The sequence below is a fragment of the Talpa occidentalis genome, unplaced genomic scaffold (genome assembly GCF_014898055.3).
Source record: "Talpa occidentalis isolate TD23 unplaced genomic scaffold, MPIMG_talOcc4v2.1 talOcc4.16, whole genome shotgun sequence".
Taxonomy (NCBI): Eukaryota; Metazoa; Chordata; class Mammalia; order Eulipotyphla; family Talpidae; genus Talpa; species Talpa occidentalis.
This window is the reverse complement of record NW_023601653.1, coordinates 79,638,532-79,655,654: the sequence shown is the minus strand read 5'-3', so window position 1 is coordinate 79,655,654 and position 17,123 is coordinate 79,638,532.

Sequence of the window (17,123 nt, the reverse complement as noted above, 5' to 3'; positions counted from 1 at the left end):
AACAAGAATTCTTTTATCTCCATCCCCTCCTGCTGCTTGTTCTGATGTAGGCCAGTTGATTTTGATAGAGGCCAGTCTCAGATGTGAGGTGATATATCCTTGTGTTTTTTATTTGCATTTCCCTTAGAATAAGGATCTTTTTCATGCGTGAATGTGTTAGACATTTGACTGTTTCAGTCTGCTCTATTTTTTCTTTTTTTTTTAGAAATGGTACTGGTGTGTGTATGTATTTACTTGCGTAAATGGTACTGGTGTATCTACTAGGTTTTCAAGTTGTTAAATATGTGTGTGTGTGCGTGTGTGTGTGCGTGTGTGTGTGCGTGTGTGCCCGTGTCTACACATATACATTAAAACCAAGATAGAAAAAATGATTTCATAAATGTCATCAAGACCACATTTCCTTTTATTAAACTTTACTCCATAAAATGGATTTAAAGCCAAACCCAGCTTGTCCCTAACCCTTTGCAAATGTCAATATATCAGAGCGATAAGGACTCTGACTTATGAGAGCAGAGACTTTCAAACCACCTGCAGACCCCTTAAGCCCCTTTATCAGACGGTGGACTAGGGCTGGGTTCTCACTTCCCCATTTCCTCACCGCATAAAGAATATCCCCCACCTCCTTCCCAGTCCTCCAGGTTCACAAAATAGGAGCAATTTTTCAAATTTCCCCCAGTCTTTGCTATATATAGTCAGGTCATTACCATCCTGCTCATTCCTCCTTATTTGCCTTACTATCTCTCAGATTCTATCGTTCTTTCTTTTGTTTTCTTGGCTCTAGAAATCAGAGCCTGAAGCAGAGGTTTATGTGATAATACTTTATTGCCGAGTGCATACCCAGGGAAGCAAAAGAGAAAGATAAGGAAAACAAAGCAGGAAAAAGAAAGAACAAATAAAAGGAATGTGTCACATTCAAGAAGCTGTGGCATCTTGGAAAGCTGGAGGATGTCTTCTTCAAAGCATCAAATGAAGCAACTGTACCACTCAGCAGTCCGTCTAGGGGAAGAGAGAGAGAAAAGATTGAACTGTGGGCCTCCCTGGTGGTGCAAGGGGCTAAGTCTTAGCACTATGAAGCTATCTGCAGCCACTGCAGCATGAGTTTGATCCCAGTCAGGGAGCTACCCACATGGCACAGACCTCTCTTGTCTTGCCCCTGCTCCCCTCAGCAGTGTATTTCAGTAGATCCACCTGTTCTGTTCCCCACTCTGTCTCTGGTGAATCCTCTCACCCCTCTCCCCACACCTCTGGCCTACACCCCAGCTCTTGTATGCATAAATAAATAAATCTTTTAAAAAAAGATTTTATTATTCTCTCCAGTAGGAAGTTAGAAAGGCCCTCAAATGCCTAATTTTTCAAAATTGGCACTAGCTTTTCAACTCTGAACAGTCCTCGAGTTACTTAATAGACTGAGGGACTCATTCACCTAATAACTTTCTAAAAAGAATCTCTGACGCAAGTGCTCTATTTCTGCTCTTTTATGCAGGACCTATTCATGCAAAACCTCCAGACTTCATATAAAAATCCTCTCCTCCTCTCTAATAAATCAGATTTCTCTCCTTATGAAAACAGTATTAGGTAAGATTTCTTGAATAATCATTATGTGTCAGGCATTGTGCTAAAGATTTTGCACATATCATCTCAGTTAACATTAAAAAAAAAAAACCCACCTTCAAGGCACACTATTCTTACCACATTTTACAGAAGAGTTAACTGGTGCTTGGGAAGATTAGGCATTTTGCCCAAGATTATATAGCTAATAAATTGCAGAACAATGATTTAAGCTTTGATTTGTCTAAGTTTCACATAAAATTCCCTATTTGCAGGAAGACTTGCTTGTTAACATATCCCCATAGTGACAACTCTATTGCTCTGTGACTGCTCAGCAGTTACAGATATAATTTCATTAAGCTGCTTTGCTGCTTTTGAAACATTGTTAAGTATTCATAAGTCTTTTGCTGTTGCTCTGTGTGTGTGTGTGCACATGTGTACACATGAGTATAAAAGAGCCAAAGCCAGAGAGCACTTTCCCAAACTGTACCCTAAACCGGGAGACCCCAAAAGACAGGGACTGGCTTTTATTTCTTTTATAGCTCACTGGAGCACAGGGATCTGATCTTTGGCACTAGGACCACAGGAATATTCAAATGCTTACAGACCAATGTTCAGATGTGGTTTTGTACAGAACAACAGTGTTCATACTGTTCCTATGCAGGGGAAGGGGTAAGAACTTACCCATCTCTTAGTGTTTCATATTGTGATAGGGATACGAACCCCCACATAGGGGTAGATATGTGAACCCATCTAGACCCATGGGGTTGATATAGGCATCGACATATGAACCCCCCATAACTGTGGGTTTCGTATACAGGGATAGAGGTTGGAATACACTTACCATTGGGGTTCATATTGGGAGGGGGAGAGAGAGAGAGAGAGAGAGAGAGAGAGAGAGAGAGAGAGATTCTACTTCTTAAAACATAATGAAGTTAGGGATTTCCCAGGGAAGAAATGAAGGGCTGATTTATAATAATAGTGATCAGAAAATCTGGAGGGGGGCCTCCCCTGGTGGCGCAGCGGTTGAGCAGCTGGGCTGCAAAGATGCCCGCAGCCTCTGCAGTGCTGGTTCGATCCCCGGCCACTGGGGAGGGTCCCACATGGCGCGCAGACCTCTCCTGCCGCCCGCTGCTCCCCTCAGCAGTGTACTTTGGTCCTTCTGCCTGTTCTGCTCCCCGCTCTGGCTCTGGTGAATTCTCTCACCCTCCCGCGCTTCTGACTGTACCCAGTGCTTGTATAAATAAATAAATAAATCTTTAAAAAAAAAAGAAGAAAATCTGGAGGGTAGGATATGAAAATATAAGTCAAGAAGGAAATGATTGTGAGTGAGGATAATATTTACCAAGTCCTGAAATAATGAAACAGAGATACACCTTTTGAAACATGAAAGAATTTGGATCCTGATTCAGTAGCTCTGGGGCAAGACTGACATTTTGCATTTTTCACAGACTCCTGGTAATGCCGGTATTGCTAGTCATGAGCCACACTACGAGCAGCAAACATTTAGACTGGAGAGAGGCTCCTGTGGATAATAGGAGAAAGATAGCAACTCAAATAGAATAACATGGAAAACATGTAGGGAAACTCAATATAAAATTATGCTCCCCAGTATCCTGAAGTTACATGCATCAAAATAGTTCATTCCTTTTTATTGCCGAGGAGTATCGCTGTGTGCACACACCACAATTTGTATACCCATTCACCAACTGGTGGACATTTGGGTTGTTTTCAGTTTTCACTTATTGTGTAAAACAGACAAGTACATTTATCTTGGATAAATACCTGGAATGCAACTGAGCTTTGTGGTCAGTACGTGTTTAATTTAATGAGAAAATGCTGAACTGTTTTCCAATGTGGTTATGCCATTTTCCATTGTCATCGCTAGTGTATGAGAGTTTCAATTACTCCTCATCATCACCAATATATACGACTGTGTCTTTTTTTTTTAGCCTTTCTAGTGGACGTGTAGTGGTATTTTACTGTGGTTCTAATTTGCATTTCCATGATGACTCAAGATGGAGTCAATTTTTCATGTGCTTATTGACTATTTACATATCTGCTTTTGTGAAGTGTGTTTAGATCTTCTGTCCATTTTTAAATTACATTGTTTGTCTTGTTATTATAAAATATAAATATAAATGTTTTTCTCACGGTCACTGATTTGTCCTTAACCTTTGTTTAGCATGCTTTTCCAAGAGCAGAAGTCTTATTTAAAAGCAGTTTTTTTAATTTCATTTGAAAATTTTATGGACTGTGATTTTTATTACCTACCTAAGAAATTTGTACCTACTCCAGCATTGTGAGGGTTTTCTGTTATTGTTTCTTTTAGAAAAGTCTTGGCTTCTTTGCAAACTAATTTTTTTTAAAGACATATTTTGGAGTGACAGGTTTATTTTTTTTTAAGATTTATTTATGTATGCATACAAGAGCTGGGGTAGAGGCCAGAGATGCGGGGGTGAGAGCATTCACCAGAGACAGAGTGGGGAGCAGAACAGGCAGACATACTAAAATACACTGCTGAGGGGAGCAGCAGACGAGACAGGAGAGGTCTGCTGCGCCATGTGGGCTGCTCCCTGGCTGGCCGGGGATCAAAGTCGTGCTGCAAAGGCTGTGGATTGCTTCATAGTGCGGTGCTTAACCCCTTGCGCCACCAGGGAGGCCCTTGCAAACTAATTTTTGTATGTGATGTGAGCTAAGGGTCAAAGTTCTTCTCCCCACTTCCCCCAGTGGATATCTAGACATCTGAGCACAAGTGGTTTAAGGAGCATGCTTTCCTATATTGAATTACTTTGGCACTTTTATTTAAAAAAAAATGACTAACTAAAAGTGAGAGTCTATTTCTGAGCTCTTGTTTCTGTCCCATAGTCTATTCTTATCTTGACACCACAGTTTTGATTACCACAGCTTTACAAGAAATTTCAAATTTAGCTAAGTCCTTTAACTACTGTTTTTCAAAATTATTTTGGCTATTCTTGGTCCTTTGTATTTCCACATGAACTTTAAAATCAGCTTTTTGGCATAGTGGGATTAAATTGAAATTTAGTGGGAATTAATTGAAAATTTTAACTTCAGTTTTTAAAATATCAGATTTGGGAGAATTATAATTTTAACAAAATTAAATTTCCCAATTCATGAACATGTTATATTTCTCTATTCATTTAGGTCTTCTTTAATTTCTTCAAAAATGAATCGTAGTGTTCAGGTCTTGTACATGGTTTGTCAAATTTATCCTTTCTTAGTTTTTTTTAATGCTAATAGCTTTTGCTTAGCATTTCTGCTTAATGCAAACATTGAGCTTGCAGACAAGCTTTATCATTTTGAGGGTTGTTTTTAAGCCATTTTAATGGAAATATCTGGGCTAGTTTAGCTTTAATATTAAGGCATCATCTTTCTGGAATCTCTACCGATTACTACAAATGTTTAAGGATGTTGCCACTCTGCGTTGATAGAATTTTATTGTTTCCCAGTGTTACGTAACCTAGGAATCTCTCAGTTTGCACTTACCCACTGTTATTCTTTGTTCATCATCACGGAGTTTCATTTTACCCATGCACAGATTAGCATTCAGCCAGAGACCTCAGGAGACTATATACAGACTTCCAGAGTTCTTTCTCTGCATAATTTCCTCCTTTCAAGTATTCTGACTCACCTTTTCTAGATGCCTCAACTTCCCTGAAATTCAACTTTTATCTCCTCAATTCAGAATGACCTCCCTATCCTGCTTGATGATCTCTCTCTCTGTTGCTGCTATTTGAAAATTGTCTCTAGATTGGAAGCCAGGGTGATTATAGGGTTCACTTCGTTTCTGCTTTCTTAGGGATCACAGTCCTGCACTTTTATCTCGATATCTGAAAACAGCATTTTTAATATTTTTTTCTACTTGTTTATGGTGAGAGGACAATTTCCACATCAGTTACTTCTTTGTGACCAGAAGAACAAGTCTAGGATTTATTTTTGGTTTAGTTTCATGAGTTCCTTTGTTTTATTTCTCTATACTCTTCTCTAACTTATTGTACTCAGCACAATCCCCTTCAGTTCCATTCATGTTGCAAATGGCAAGAGGTCTTATCTTTTTCACTGCTGAGTAGTATTCCACTGTGTATATATAAACACAAGTTATTAACAATTCTTATTCATGGACTCTTCTCCCTGCATACTGCTTATTCACTGTTGTTGAAGAATGACTTCTGGGAATTTTTGAGGCTTTGGGTGAAGGCATCATCAATGAAGGAGGATTTGCTTTTGCCAGGTGTCTAGGGCAAATGCTTGTCTGGAATCATTTTATTTTTTTTTTGAAGATTTATTTATCTATGCATACAAGAACTGGGGTATAGGCCAGAGGTGTGGGAGGTAAGAGGATTCACCAGAGACAGAGTGGGGAACAGAGCAGGCAGATTGACTGAAACATACTGCTGAGGGGAGCAGTGGGTTAGTCAGGAGAGGTCTGCTGCGCCATGTGGGTAGCTCCCTGGCTGGGAATTGAACTCATGCTGCAGTGTCTGCGAACAGTTTCATAGGTTGCATCTTAACCCCTTGCGTCACCAGGAAGGCCCAAGTTAGGTTTACTTCGCTTCATCCTTATCCTAAGGGTGATTTGATTCTTCAGTATACTGTGGAGAGGGTCTCCTATTTGACTGCCCACTCTGAGTCAGCCCTCACTTTTAACTTCCGACGCCAGTGATCAAAATAAGATTTCAAGTTTGCCTTGCTCAGCAAGGTCAAAAGTGGCCTCTTTGTCTCACCACTTTGAGTATTCACTTTCCATTAGATTTTGGCCTAATATTTCCTTGCTATCTAGTCAGCTCTTTGATGCTTTTAAGATGTTTTAAATATTTTATCCAACATTTTTAGTTGTTTTTGGCAGGGAAGTTGATTCAAATAATCTAATCTGTTACATTCACAGAAACTAAAGGTTTTGTCTGTTTTTTTTTCAAAACAGAGCCTACAAAATGGCTTCTGTAAGTGAGCCAAAGTAGCTTTGGTTAGATTTTCTGTTTGGTGGGGTGTGGGGTAGAGGTGGGGCTGTTTGTTATTTTTATCCGTTAATGCATCTTTCTCCAAAGGGGCCTAATTTTTCAAAATCAAGTAATTGAGAAAGTGTTCTACAAGAATTTATAAAGATTCAAAAGTATAACTCTTTTCTCTTTTGTGAAAATTTATTTTAAGAAGCTAGAACTTTATATTTAGGCAAATGTAATATAAAAAGTCTTTCACAATACCTAACCTAGACTAAGTATATTTTTAAAGATTTATTTATTTATGTATATAAGAGATGGGGTGCAGGCCAGAGGTGCAGATGTGAGAGGATTCACCAGAGACAGAGTGGGGAGCAGAACAGGCAGATTCTACTGAAATACATTGCTGAGAGGAGCAGGGGCAAGACAGGAGAGGTCTGCTGTGCCATGTGGATCAGCTCCCTGGCTGGGATGGGGGATCGAACATTCTCTCTCTGTCTCTCTCTCTCTCTCTCTCTCTCTCTCTCACTCTCTCTCTCTCTCTCTCTCTCTCTCTCTCACACACACACACACACACACACACACAGCCTAATAACCTTATAAATGCCTGGTTTTTAAAGGACACAGAAACATCAAGTCCAAAGAGCACCTGCACCCCTCTGTTTATAGCAGCACTGTTTACAATAGCTAAGCTTTGGAAACAACCCAAATGCCCAAAAATAGATGACTGGGTCAAGAAGATGTGGTACATATACACCATGGAATATTACTCAGCAATCAAAAAAGATAAGCACATGCAATTTGCAGCAACATGGATGGAGCTGAAGGGGATCATGCTCAGTGAAATAAGCCAGAAAGAAAAAGAAAAATACCGGATGGTCTCACTCATAGCAGGAATCTAGAAAACTTAAATAAGGGGCTAGGAAAAAGAATAACTATAAGAAAGAAAATATCAAAATCAACAAACAACTATGAACCAGAGACACTCTATGGGAGTTGGGGGGCAGGGAAAAGAGGGATTGGGATCAAAATAAGGGGGTTGTAATTGTATGGGGAATATAAAAATAAAATTTAAATAAAAAAAAATGCCTGGTTTTTATGGTCTTTTATTTTACGAGAATTTTTATAAAGCATAATGATCAGTATATCATAAAAGAAACTTGAGTTCCACTTAGAAATTGAATACTTTTTAGAATATAGACAGAAGAAGCCCTGTTTTTCACTCACACAGGACTTGGGAATTTCTAAGAAATCTGTAGGAATTTAAGAGAAGGTCATCTTTCAGTGACTCTAGTGAGGGTGGACCGGCCTTCCCACAGTAGGGCAAGCACACATCTGAGCCACCAGCACAGAGCTGTCACGTGGAGCCCAGCAGCTCCGGTCAGGTCACCGTGTGGAGGACATAGGCTTGGCCATAGTCATTTTCCTGCCCTCACGCTGGATGACAGCAATTTTTGCTGATTGCAAGATTATAAGGAGGTGCTGTGATCCTCTTCCATATTACTACAAACATATTTTCTTCTATATTCACCCAAACATTACCACCTGCACCACCTACACATTCAAGTGACATTTTCCCCTGTCCATTATGCCTTTTAATTCATTCTTTGTCTCCTAGTCTGTGATGTTCCTGCTTGTATATATCTATCCATGATATTGGAAGAGCAAGAAAGAGAGAAAACACAAATTTACAACAGTTTTCAACTTGAATAATTCTTAGAGATGGCTGAATTCACTACATTCTTTGTCCAAATAATGAAACCAAAAGGCCAGAGAAGCGATGGATTCCCCGAGGTTATAGGCCCACCCTAAATCTCCAGGGTTCTTGACTTCCGGGTATTGCATGTCCCGCTGCACCATGTTGACGGTCCCCTGAGGCGTTTGCTCCTTTAGTCTTCATATTTTGAAGACTGAGGCAATGTCAGATCTTGAGATCAGCTGAATGAAGTGCTTTACATTGTTGTTGGGGGAATTGAAAGGACCAGGGGATATAGGAGGAATAGAGAACTGGGGAAGGAGGTGAAGTGGGGAGGGAAGGGAAGAGGGAAGGAGAGAAGGAGGGAGAGAGAGAGAGAGAGAGAGAGAGAGAGAGAGAGAGAGAGAGAGAGAGAGAGAGAGAGAGAATGGAACCGGGTTTGGAAGTAAAGGAAGGCCAGGCCTTATGAGAGAAGGAAGGGCACCCCTGGCAGAGAAGACTAACGTTTGAGGCCTCAGTCCAAAGAAAGGGCGAGCTACGTTGAGGTGGATACAATAACCATAGTGACCAAAATGTGAAATACTGGCTCAGGTTATTGGTGCTCAGGTAACAGGACACATGTCAAATAACTCTCACTCTACTCTTCTGGCATAAGGAAGAGACCAGACTGACACTGGAGACACATCATGAAAGAACTGAGACACTTTAGCTGGAAAGGGACAAGGGGAACACGAATCCCCGTCCTACAATGGCGCAGTGGGGGGTGGACTTGCCGTAGGAAGGTACAATTAGACAACAGGATGGACAGTTGCGCACGTTGAACTAGAAACCCTGAAACCAGGTCTGCAAGAGTCACCCTTGGTCTGGGATGAGTTAAGTTCAGTCCCGCCTGGAGGCAGAGGGAGGGATGAGATGTCCTGTCACAGAGCCTGGAAGTCTGGATCAGGGCCGATGCATGGAAACAAAGCATCTCATTATGGAGAGAGGTGGAGAACAGCAGGAAAAATCCCCAACCTACTTGCCCTCGGGCTTTAAAGCCATGTAGAAGCTTTCTGGCTTGATCAATTTTAGACTCTGATTACAACCAAAACAATTTTAGTTCAGATAAAATGACAGAATATCCCGAGATACTGCCTTGGAGCCTGGGTCTCACTTCCTGGGGAATTTAGCAACTGGGAATAAGTAGCCAGAACAGCTTAGGCACAACTGGGAACGGAAACAGAGAGAGGGACAGAATCATTGCTTGGTTTGGTAATTTAAGATTCAGCTCTGAGGGCTTGGAGCTTGTCAAGAGTGTTGATTACGTGAGGGTTCTCCCAGCCTGATGGCTGTGCAGGAACCCGCTTCTGGGAACCCACAGGGAAGGCTGGGTGTGTCAGAGCGTGTGCTGAATTCCTGGCTTCAATTACAGACTGCCAGGCGGCTGAAGAGTCTGTCATTGCCTATGTCATCATATTTACAAGATTCATATGGGTCCCCTCTCCAGTAAGACTCAAGAAAGAAGACCTCTCCGCCCCGCAGCCATGCCCCCCTGCTGTGCCCTGCACAAAGAAGCAAAGCTTGGGGAAGATCAAATGAAGTGAGGGTCCCTTTGCTGTGTCCACTCAGCACCCCCTGAGCAATGAGGAAATGGGTGTTTAGTGAATTTACACTGAGCCTTCACTGCTTGTTGTGGCCTCCATGTTGTAGGCTGGATGGGGCTAGTTTTAACAGTAGCGTGCTCTCCCTCACAGAAAATCTCCAAGGGGGAGATATTTATATTCTCGAATGGAGGCAGAAGTATGGATGAAAAATCTCTCATACTTCCTTTCAATGGAAACACTTTATGATACTTTGCTGGTCTATGAATTGTCCTGTGGCTTTTAAAATTCATTATAAATTCTTCTCCTGCCAACATACTGGGGGATTCAAAAGAATGTGGGTGCTCAGCCTGCCCTCTGGAAACTAATTGTTTCCAGGCTCTGTCCCTGGAGATGCCATTAGAGAACTGCATGGGGAACCGGCTTCTCCTTACAGAGTGAAACTCCCAAACAACCAGTCCCACATTCCTCTCTGACTCATGCCACCAACCCCCACTGTGCCCTGCAGGTCAGTGGGCTGGGAACCTTGCCACATCTGGAACAACTACAGCTAGAATAAGATGTCTATTCTGATAGCCAAGGCTCGCCTCGTTCCCTTTCCAGTCCTAGATCACTCCTGGCCTGTGCCCAGGGATTATGATCAGAGATCAGATGCAGCCAGTGGGGCAGAGAACAGTCAGAGGGATCTACCCTAGGGCCACAGCCTCACCCGGGGAGATCCCATCACAGTCTCTGTGGCTCACATCAATGATTCCTCCAGCATGTAAAATCCAGCTCCTGAGACGTAAGCACATCTTGTTAGCCAAGGTAGTGGCTGAGAGTAGAGACACACATGAGTTTTTCTTATGTCAAGTGCCTTATGTTTAGAAAGTTTCTTATGTCAAGTGCCAAGCCCCATTCTAAGCTATGAGGATAAAAGGAGCACAAGGTACAAGCTTTGCATGTGCACTGACTAGAGTAAAGTATAAGTTCAAAACATAATTAGTGAATAAATCCACATTCCTTTGCCTTTATTTATTTATTTATAAAGATTTATTTATTTATTTTTTATTTATACAAGCACTGGGTACAGTCAGAAGCTCGGGATGGTGAGAGAATTCACCAGAGCCAGAGCGGGGAACAGAACAAGCAGACCGATGAAATACACTGCTGAGGGGAGCAGCGGGTGCGGCAAGAGAGGTCTGCATGCCATGTGGGACCCTCACCAGCGGCTGGGGATCGAACTGGTGCTGCAGAGGCTTCGGGCAGCTTCGCAGCCCAGCGCTCAACCGCTGCGCCACCAGGGAGGCCTTCCTTTACCTTTAGATATCTATGTGAAGTCACCCACATACACACATGCAACCACACCACCTTGGGGTGCCCCGACACTCGTCCTGACACAAGGTTTCTGCCAAACCCAGGTCCGTGGGAGTGTGGAGTCTGCAAAAGGAGTCCCCTCATAAGGAAGCGGGTCCACACTCGGGAGTAAAGGATTGACTGAATGTCATGATGAAAACCCACTTTTGCTATTCATCTAGATATGGGAATCATTGGCCACAAAATCGCATTTGCACATCTAGGTTGAATAAACTTCATCTTCACTTTCTCAAAGCCTCCCACATTGGAAGCAGAAAGGCCAACAATTCTTGAGAAGCCAAGGAGGGCATGGAGTCACTGGGAAGAGAGGCCAGAAAAGATGAATTCCAGCCACTCCAGCCTCCTCTTGCTATGTCCTGTTCTGAAATCACTGAGGCTTAGGCCTGAAGATGGAAGGTTCTGGAAGCCTCCTCATCCATCTCATCACTTCTAAAATCACACTGCCAGCTGTCTCCTCAGCTAGTGACTACATGCTTTCCTTCAATCAGCTCAATAACCTACTCTTTTGGAATGTTCTTCTTTGTTAATTCTATTCTTTCCTTCTTTACAAAACTTAATTCCTTTCTTGGTATTTTGTTTTTTAAATCTAAGTGTGCCAAAGAGAAGAGTTACAACATATTACAGTATCTTTTGTCCCTCATTCATAGTTAAGCATGATATAGAAAATGACCTCCCTTTTCTTCTGCCTTAGAGGAAATCCCAGCAGAGGTCCAAGGTGGAAATATCATCTAAGTCTGGGAAGCAGAGCCAGCATTCTCCTCCCTTGGGTCAGCTAATATAACCCAGATTTGGAAGGTCTCTTTCTCTCTACTGGGAAAATCCAGCAGCAGTTTCTTGGTATATATTTCCTCCCCTCATGGATGGTCATTCCAGAAAGAGGTCAAGGAACAGATACCAGATGTGAAATGTTGTTGTACAGAAAAATGGGCCGACAGAATACAAGAAGCCCGTGACCAGAGAAGTAAACTTCCATTGGGTCGTCCTATGATTCCAGAATAGAACCCCTCAAAATGCAACGTGGAGTCCACTGAGACAAAAATTACAGCTGAATTGTAAGAAATATTTTGAAAAACCTGGACCTTAAACTCATGATTGGTTATTATTCTTTGTCTCATGATGCAAGGCGCCTGAGTCAGAGAGCACTCAGGGGGCAAAAAAACCCCTCAATTCCTTTTTCTCAAAAGCTAGAGAGAAGAATAAAAATTTTACTCCTAAGTTTATTTCATTCAGTCCCCTGCCCCCAGCTAGGGACACACCTCCCCCAGGGTGGTCATCTAAGTTCTCCAGTGAGTCCACCCTAAGATCCTACTGAGCCCATTTCTTTTGCCTTTTCCTCCTTAGACCTTGGGCCTCAGCCACGAGAGCCCATTCACCAAGCCCACGTCACCACACCATCCCACTCTAAGCCTGCGTTGAACATCCTCTCCCAGCCCCCAGAATGGGGTCCTCCCAGCCCCTCCTTCCCACGCTCCCATCAAAGCCCAACGCAAACCCTCCCCTCCAAAAATCTCTCTGTATTGACTCCACCTGAGTGAAAGGACTTCTTTGCTCCAGTTTCACCTAACTTTTAGTTTCAACAATGTTTAATTCTATGAAATAGTACATGTGTGTTTTTATAGGGCAGTAGGAGAAATGATCTTTTCTGTCTTGTTTGAGGACTGTGGGTTTTTTTTCTTCTTTTTTTTCTTTTTTTTTTCTTTCTTTTTTCTTTTTTCTTTTTTCTTTTCTTTTTTTTGTGGGACCCTCGCCGGCAGCCGGGGAATGAACTGGCACTGCAGAGGCTGCGGGCAGCCACCTAGCCCAGCGCTCAACCACTGCGCCACCAGGGGAGGCCCTTTGGTTTTTAGTTTTCTTTTATGATATCTAGTCTCCCCATTCCAATATGGAGAGTAAATGCTGAAGAGTAAATGCTAAGATTATGGTAGAGACAGGCTAACAGCTCAAACAGAATGTGACACAAAACTTTTCTGTATTAAGTTCTGAGAGTGGGACCAGTGCTCAGCAGCAAACCAGGATGGCGGAGAAAGGCCAGTAGAGAGAAGCCCTAAATCTGTGCTCCATCAGAGACTCCCCCTTTTAGGGCCTCCCTGGTGGCTCAAGGGGTTAAGTGTCAGCACTATGAAGTGATCAGTAGCCACTGCAGCATGAGTTCGATCACTTATCCCTGACCAAGGAGCTATCCACATGGCACAGCAGACCTCTCTTGTCTTGCCCGTTGCTTCCCTCAGCAGTGTACTTCAGTCCATCCACCTGCGCTGCTCCCCACTGTCTCTGGTGAATCCTCTCACCCTCCGCACCTCTGGCCTGTACCAGTTCTTGTATACATAAATAAATATTTTTTAAAAAAAGAGAGTCTCGGGCCTGCCTGGTGGCGCAGGCAGTTGAGCATAGCGCTGTGAAGCTGTCCACGGCCTCTGCAGTGCCAGTTCAATGCCCGCCGTCCTTGGAGCAACCCACATGGCGAGCAGACCACTCCTGTCTCGCTCGCTGCTGCCCTCAGCAGTGTATTTCAGTCAGTCTGCCTGTTCTGTTCCTGGCTCTGTCTCTGGTGAATCCTCTCACCCTCCCACACATCTGGCCTATACCCCGGTTTTTGTATAAATTAAAAAAAAAAAATCCTAAAAAAATAAAAAAAGAGAGACTCCACCTTTCAACATTGTTTGAGAACATTTGATTCATTTTCCATATCTAAGCCCTTACTCGGCAGTTCTTATTTTTTGTTTTTTTTTAAAGATTCATCTATTTATGCATACAAGAGTCAGGGTGCAGGACAGAGGTGTAGGGTGGGGGGGATGAGAGGATTCACCAGAGACAGAGTGGGAGGCAGAACAGGCAGATCTACTGAAATACACTGCTGAGGGGAGCAGCAGGGAGACAGGAGGGGTCTGCTGCGCCATGTGGATCAGCTCCCTGGCCGGGAATCAAACTCGTGCTGCAATGTCTGCAGACAGCTTCATAGTGCTACACCCTAACCCTTTGCACCATCAAGGAGGCCCCAGCAGTTTTTGAGTATAAACTGCATACAGGGGAGAAGCATGGTAACATGAACAGTACCTAGCTCACCAATTCTCAGCCAGCACTTGGAAATGAAGTCCTGAGAGCAGAGGAAGAAGGGTCAAGAAAAGCAACATGTTCTAAATCTCTCTTGCCAACAGTTAGGGTTGGCTGACTTTCTAAGCAAGAGAAAGCAAGTCACTGATTTCTCTGACCAGAGAAGCTGGAGCCAAGTGGGTGGCATAGAGTTAATAAGAAAAATAATGTGTGTGGGGAAGTTTCCTGTATGACAGAAAACGAGCTCCCTGGAAACGGGCATCACTGAAGATCTGTGCTGACAATGAGCCAGCAGGGCGAGGGAGGGCTCAGGGCACTGCTGGGAGCCAGCCAGAGCAGGCTTTCTGGGGGAGGGAGACACAACAAAGCCGTGTCTAGCAAGGTGGAAGCTACAGAAGTGGGCACAGAGGCATTGAACTGTGGAGGATACCTGCGTGGACCTTCAGAAGTGAGAGGGTGACAAGAAAAACAGGTTAACAGTTCCTCTTAGAATGAAAAAGCCGTGTTGGGAGTCAGAAGACTTGAGCTGAGGGAGCAATTGATGGAAGAATTGATAAGAAACCTGGGAAGCCTGGATGTGTCTTTTCTTAAGTATATGGGACATAAGCAGTCCAAAAACAAAAACAAAAAAAAAAAAAAAAAAAAAAAACCCCATTCCTCACCTCCTAGCAATCAGCAAATGGGAGCAGAGCTCCCAGCCCTTCCTCAGTACCTGGCGGAGAAGCGCTGTCAGCGACATTATTGCAGCGTAAAGAAGCAAGCGCGGTGCCAAGAGGGAAATGAATACCTCTAAGCAAATATGTTGCCCTTTCTGCTGACACACAACATCCTTCAACTGAGCCCAAACCCAGAAATCGGTTTCTTCTCATCTTTAGTGCCTCTCCCTCCATCCTGGCTTCCCGTCGAGTGGATATGCAGACAGGCCTCCAAACGCCCTTTGCCAAGCAGGAGAGCTAATCCTGAGCTAATCCAGAAACTTTCCCAGGATGAATGTGTTTTCATCAAACCTGTCAGTTCCACCTTCAGTGTAATGCAGAATCCTCCTACCAGAGACAGGCTGATGTGGACAGAGAGCGAAAGAGTGGATGGTCAGAGAAGAACTATAAGGGCAGAATAAACATGTGACTTGGTTATCCAAATTAATTTGTATTCCTTGACCATCTACTTTGAAAGGCATTATGCTAAGCGCAGAAATGGATATAAAGTTAAAAAATATATGCAATCTCCACCTTCTAAAAGCTTACAGTCTAGTAAAGGAGAAATTATTCTAGCACAAAACAATATTATAATAGAGGCTCAAATAATGCGACATTATAGGTGGGCGAGAGACAGAAATCATTGTCACTAGAGTGATCTAGGAAGTATTCTTAGAGGAGAAAATTTTAAGTTGAGCTTTATTTTTTTTTTAAAGATTTGTTTATTTGTGCGTACAAGAACCGGGGCATAGCCCAGAGGTGCAGGGGTGAGAGGATTCACCAGAGACAGAGTGGGGAACAGAACAGGCAGACTGACTGAAACACACTGCTGAGGGGAGCAGCAGGCGAGACAGGAGAGGTCTGCTGTGCCATGTGGGTTGCTCCCTGGCCAGGGGTTGAACTCGTGCTGCAGAGGCTGTGGATTGCTTCATTGTGGTGCCCTAAGTTGAGCTTTAAATGAAGGACAAGACCATGATAGGTTGATGAAGAAAAGTATGTCATTCCAGACAGACTAGCATGTACAAAGGCAGATGAGAATAGAACAAGTTCCAGAATCTCAGGTAGACCTATGAGGCTATAATGGAGGTACAGGAAGGGTTATAGATAGAAATAGAGGTAGTGTCTCCAAGTGGGGTTTGAAGACCAAACAACAGAGTTTGGATTTTATCTTACATGTAATGGAGAGCCAGATAATTAAGATAGACATCCTATATTTCTTTGAATTTCCCAGATAACTAATTCAATTTCTGAAGTCTGAGAACAGATCATCCTCAAGTTATCATAAGGGTAATGAGATTTCATCAGACTCCACCATGGAGTCTCCAAAGCTTTTCTAATTCATCTGCAGCTATCCAACTCCACTGGACAAAAAAAGATGTGAGAATAAGAAAGATTGTAAAGTCTCCTTCTTTGGAATACCTTTAATAGAAGAGAGATTTTTATCCCCCCAAGAAGGTAGTGGTAATAGTTTTTGCTTTCAGTCAGGGAGTTTATTCAGACGACCCTGCCAAGTTCCGTCACGGACAGAGGTAGACAGTGGGATAGGGGCATAAGAGCAAATAACATAAGATTAGGAACTAAAGATTAAATGGTGCCCTCGCCACCAATTGAGGCAGTTTTCTAGAAGAGACTTTAGGGCCGGGTATGCAAAGAGGAAAGGGACAGGGCTGAACAGGGAGGACAGAGAAACAGGACCTAGAGGTGGAGGAGGAGGGAACTGGCCTGTAGAGATGTTTGGAGGCAAGTGCCAGCAAGCATACAGGGTGAGTGTCATGTGTGGGAGACAGTGAACAAATGAACTCAGCGGGAATGGAGAGTCTGTAATGAGCGCGCAGGGATCCAGCCTGTAGGCAGAGCAGGCTCTGGCTGGGGTCAGCACTGGCTGCCACTCCTGGCCTCTCCAGAAAGAGCGGTAGGATTCCTGTCTCCATACACCTCTGCTTTCATGAGGTGTGGGTGACATTCCTCCCTGTTCTGGACACTGACTCATCCTTCTTTAATGAACCCAAGTGTCCTGGGTGTGTGCCCTCTAGTTTACCAAGACACAAAGTGAGGCCAGGGAAACTAAAGCTAGTAGGCCAAATTCAAGTTTTTCTTAAGAACTAAGTTCTGCTTGGGGTAAATTGATCTTCTTGGGATTCTACTCTTCATGCTCCTCTTCCTGTTTCCCCTAGACTTCTCTTAGTGGGTGTCCTCTGCCTAAGCCAGGCGAGGGAGCGGTCATTTGTGGAAGTAGAGG